Raw genomic sequence first — 5,533 nt, 5'->3', positions numbered from 1 at the left:
TGGGTCAGAGAGAGGAAAAAAAACAAACTCACGTGTTTTTCTCAGAGGAAGTCCCAGCCACCAGCTCGTATATCTGTCTCTCTGATGTACTGATCACATACAAGGCCTTGTTATCTGATAGAGAAGAGCAGGTTGTCAAACAATGTATTCAAAGTAACCCACATGCAATTTCTAACTGGCTTCTTAATTTTTTAAAAATAAAATAAAGACATAGTTATTCCAGACCCATTCATCTATTCTGGCTATTCATAGCTGTAAGAATAACTACAAATATACCTGTAGCCACAGATCTGACAAGAGATGAATCCAAGCGAACAACGGGGCAAAAGGTGGTTTTGAGGTGCGTGTTCCCACCCCAAACCCCACCCAGTGAGCGCGCTGGACATCGCAAGATCAAACGGTCACCTGGACCCCTTTGGAGTAGCACCAACAGGTCTGAGAGAAGCAGAGCATGAATGTCTGGAACACACACACACACACAGAGTGAGAATGGACCTGTCAAGTAATCATTTGCAAGAGGAAAAACAAAAATGTATGCAAGCTTGTACACAGATCACTGAAAGCATCCATTCACATTAAAAGTCCTTGAAACATGTGCATACACACGTATGAGCATACAGGCAGATGCAGGTGCACACACACACACACACACACACAGTTATTCAGACCATGTCATGTGTGAGGTAGCAGGGAACCAAATAACTCCAAGTCAGCATAGCACCATGCTCTCAATAGCTGCATTCCCCAGAGTGAACAGTGATTTGTTCAGCTGTGATGATCTCTTACCTATAGCTTTATCTTTACTAACTTTCCAAGTCAACGGTCCTTCGTGGATCATTTTCTTAGTGGTCAGGTCCAGATTCTACATAGAAAAAGAATATAGTTAATAATTCATACTCTGGATCAGGTGCTCCAAGACCAGAGAAGCTGTTTGGAAGGCAGATGGTGGATACATAGTAAGGCCGTACCTTGAACTGAGCAGCGACAGGACTGGCCTGCCTCTCCAGAGGGGACAAGTCTAGCCTGCGCTGATAACGGCTGAGCAGTCGCCGGTGCTCCGTCTCCCTGACGACCTCATTGACAGCTCGTAGTATCCCACGGCAGCACGCCTGTGCCCTCACCAATGTCTGCAGGTCTGGAGAACCAGCTGTTGTGGGGGCACATACTAGTGTTAATCCAGGAGAAAGGGTGTGTGTGCTTGCCTCCTTGGTAAACTGGTATGTGTGTGTATACTGAAGTGTTTTCATGGTTCAATACATTGTGTGTGAGTGTTTCTATACATGCCTTCTGTGTGTCTGATGATGTTATCCAGCAGCAAGGGGTATTTGGTGAGTCTCTGCATCTCAGACACTAGAAGGTCCTTTAATTGTAGTCGGCGGCAGTGAGGGCTGGCTTCACATTCCTAACACACACACACACACACACACGAATGAGCCAAGGACATCTAAGTCCAAATGTGGATTCTGTTGACTGCAACACCAATTTATACCTAAAACAGCATCACTAGAAGTTATGTGCTGCAATAAAAGTCAAATATAAAAGACTGGATAGTCTCCAATTCAAAGTATGGGTCAACCAATTCACAACCCAGCCCACTAACAAATATGGCAGAAGCTCTAGTGTTTGTAGGTTTGTCCAAAGGCTTTATACCTCTAAAAAGTGTTACCTGTATAAGGTGCGCGAAACGCGGGTCTTTGCATTTATTTTTAATGAGCTCCAGTGCCTGACTCTGCTGACTGCACAGGTGAGACACCTGCTCCTGGAACTCCTCTCCTGCAGCGTCTTCAAACTATCACGCACACACACAAACACATGAGCTACTGACATATCAAGTAAAGCAACAAGTATATCCCACACTACACAGAACAACCCCTTCATTTTAGACAGCACCAAAAGATGATGTGAACTAGAAAGGGAGTAACACTAGCCAGCTCTCACTCTAGACACCATGATGTCTCCGATGCCTTGAACTATAGAAGAGTCCCTCAGCCTCTTCATGGACTCACACAGATTCGCTGAAACACAAATGCAACACCACAAAACAGAATCTGTTTAAGCGAGCCAGTGTATATGTGGTTTGTTAGAAAGTTGTGTCAGTGGGCAACAGAACTCTACTTGTGTCATGAAGGCCACCGCAGAAACAACATGTACAGCCTCCAGTCCATACCTGCTCACAGTAATGGCATGGTGCCGATAGCTGATATTGTTCTGTCATTAAATTCTCAGTTTGGGTGGGTTTTACACTTCTTTAATCTTGATTATGATTTAGACACCAAGTAGGCTTCAGAAATTTAGGTTTGAAAACACACTAAGACAAATGGAGCGGATTTGCACGCACACACACACGCTCGCACACAGAGAGACTGACCATGAAGACTGTAGACCTGGGGCAGGTTGGGGAAGATACAGGAAAGTTCTTCGACGGTCAAAAGGTTCCTCATCTTCTGGAAGAACACCTGATCGAGAACCCTGAGAGTCCGCAAGTGAGATGCTTCCGTTGTGAACAGCTCTGAGGAAGAGGATATAGCAAAGTCACTACAATTTCTTACAAACGTTACACAATTCAGAATTCCACATTTTCATGAGTCAGGATAGAATTATCATATGTGCATAATAAATAGAATACTGTATGTTCAAAAGATTTAGTAGCTATTTAGTTTAAGTTAGATCAGTAAATAATTGTTTTCATTTTACATGTTAACTGTGTACTGGGAGTTGTCTTTTATAGTCAGTTGCTGTGCACCACATTTGCTGTTTTACCATATATGACAGCCTGCCGTTCGATCTCCCGGGAGCCGAGAGAGGCGAGTGTGTGCGGCTCCACTGTCTCCTGCCAGTTCTGACAGTGGACCGTGTCCTCTTCCAAAGGAGGTGCATCAGGCAACAACGCCAGTGGTGTATCCACACTCCTACAGGAAGGGAAGGAGGCATGGGGAAAGAGAGAAAGAGAGACAGAGCTTCAGCAGCAACTTACTAAGATAAATCAAGGTGATGGATATGGATGTTAAAGAACTGGACGGCAGGTGTGCATGTGTGCTCATTAGCATCAGACTAATGAGGTGTATATAGTTATAATTACATCTCAGTCATGCTCACGGATCTCTGCGTCCTGGTGCAAGGCGGTGACATACCTGTCCAGAGTAGATGCTGGAGGCCGGACATTCATGGCTCAGGAACCTCAGCAGCTCTTCCACTAGTGTGTCTACTGAAATATCTTGAATGTTGGATGATCTTTTTAGTGTTCGTTTCAGTATCTGTTCATTCAGCTGAAGAACACCTTTTCTGAACGGGTTATCAGACGCAACAATGGTCCTTAAAAATTCCACATTACCTATTATGATGTAATAAACCGAGGTGTGAGAGCTGCAGTAGTGATCTAAGCCAGTTAGCTAGCTAGCTATGTTCTTGTCCAGACACTTTAATGCCTCATGGCTGGTGCAATGACACAATATTCAACATTTCCCTCTGATTCTACTTTTAATTATGTGACATTAGCTAAGCAACTATAAAGCTACTCTTGTCCAAAAATGCTAGTGTCGTTAGACATATCAAAACGTATCAAACATAGCTTTAGCTAGGCTAGCTAATCAGACCTTCTATGAAACAATCACAACTTAGTAAATTCATAGTTGTTAATCACATTAAAGTGTTTTTTCTTTTTGTTGTTTAAAAAGAGTTACCTTGTTACCTTGCTAGCTAACAGTTAGCTAGTAACAATGCCTTCAAAAGTAGTTCTCCACTGATACAAGATACCTAAGAGAAGTTTGGCTCGGAATGTGACTGATTGAAAAACAAAAATACATCACAAATAGCGTTATGCAATAATACCTAAAGTGCATGCATCAAATACAAACAGTCCCCAATGCAAACCTCTTTTACAAGGCAGCTATTTAGCATCTGCTACTTCTGCAAAACAAACCCAGTCTTGCATGTTAGTGTTAGCTATCCAGCTAGCTAGGCATTGCTCCAGGACAGGTTTTAGTATAGCCAAAATAATTTGATTGCCTGTTAATTTTTTTAAAAAGTTGATGTAGAGATGTGACATTTTACTAAGCGTGCCCTGATAAAAAGCTAATAAAATAGCTAAGGGCCAGATTCTGTTATATCATTAGTTAGTGTCATGTCCGTTGATGCAGGAAAGAAGAGACAGGAAACAGTGTGTTACCCTGTGGCCTTTTATTAATGCAGAGCTCTGGAGATGTCACTTCACAACACAGTGCGAGTGAGATCTAAAGCATAACTTTGCAACAGACAGACATATTTCTCTCGCCTTGTGCCACTTCTGCTTTTGTGTTTTTCCATCTCAGCCGTCACCTCTGTTTGACCGTCTCGTACACATGTCTTCTTGCATAATCACACATATGCACGTCTAGGGCATTTCCTGTTATGTCTGGACATACAGTAATTATTTTATTTATTCAAGCATTAGTCCTATTCCATTCTGCACATTATTCTCTACTAGTGTAAGCTTAGCATTCATTTAATTTCTGAAACTCCACAATTCCCCCTTTTGATCTCTACAAAGAGATCACCAATCACACTCCTTTATTCTGGCATCTCCTGTCTCTACGTCCCTTTCCCCCTGTATCAGTGGCATCATCGTGGTACCCTCATGCACATCTTTCCTTTCTATCATAGCTGAAATTAGTCTAACCATTAACGCCCTAATACATGGAATACAGCAGCACCCGCATGTCACAGCAATTCCCGTGAATGTGGCTAATGAAACCATCAATGACACAATTAAGTCTTTCCACTGACCGAACCGGCTCACCATTCAGGATTCCAACTGGTTGTTTATGCCTGAATTCTCATGCATTTCCTCTGATAGGGTCTTCAAACCATCCAATGCTCTACTAACCGACCCATCCGGAGCGGTATTATTAGCAATGAATGTACAACACACATCCTCAAGCATAGCGCAGACACCCCCCCTTTTCCGCCAACAACATGTCTAATGCCATACGATTTTGCACCGCCATCAGTGAGGTTGGTCCCAGCTGATCTCTAAGTCCTTCCACTGCATCCCTAGTCAGGTTGGCTAGCCTGAGGACATTATAATGTACATAGTTAATCCGATCCACATTTTTATTTGGAGTAATGGGGAATAATGCAGAAAGTATCGGAATATTCTCAAATCCCCCTGCTATCTGGTCTACTAACTTATATCTGTCCGGAACTCCGCGAGGTATTCCTATTGCATCTATGTATGTGGGGGTATTCCTTGTTAAATCAAAATGGTATGCCTCTCGCTACTGTCTTGCTGCATCAGTTACCGGGTCCCTGTGTAGTTTTTTGCCTATCAGTAATAAAGGAGCTGCTAACCTGACCATGGCGCATGTCGCCTCCGAATTCTCTGGCATGTTAACAACCAAAGTCATCCTTCCACAATAATCATACAATCCTGCTCGTGCCCATGAACCCACAGACTCGTTCCCAGTGACCGTGCGGTTACACCATTCCGCCGGGATGTGCGCCAAGCGTACTTGAGGTGTGCTTGAACTTCTAACGAAGCACGTGTAGTTCCCCTCCC

Source organism: Electrophorus electricus, unplaced genomic scaffold (assembly GCF_041902795.1).
Source record: "Electrophorus electricus isolate QZ-2024a unplaced genomic scaffold, ASM4190279v1 Scaffold87, whole genome shotgun sequence".
In the NCBI taxonomy this organism is placed as follows: Eukaryota; Metazoa; Chordata; class Actinopteri; order Gymnotiformes; family Gymnotidae; genus Electrophorus; species Electrophorus electricus.
Note: the sequence above shows the minus strand (reverse complement) of the source record.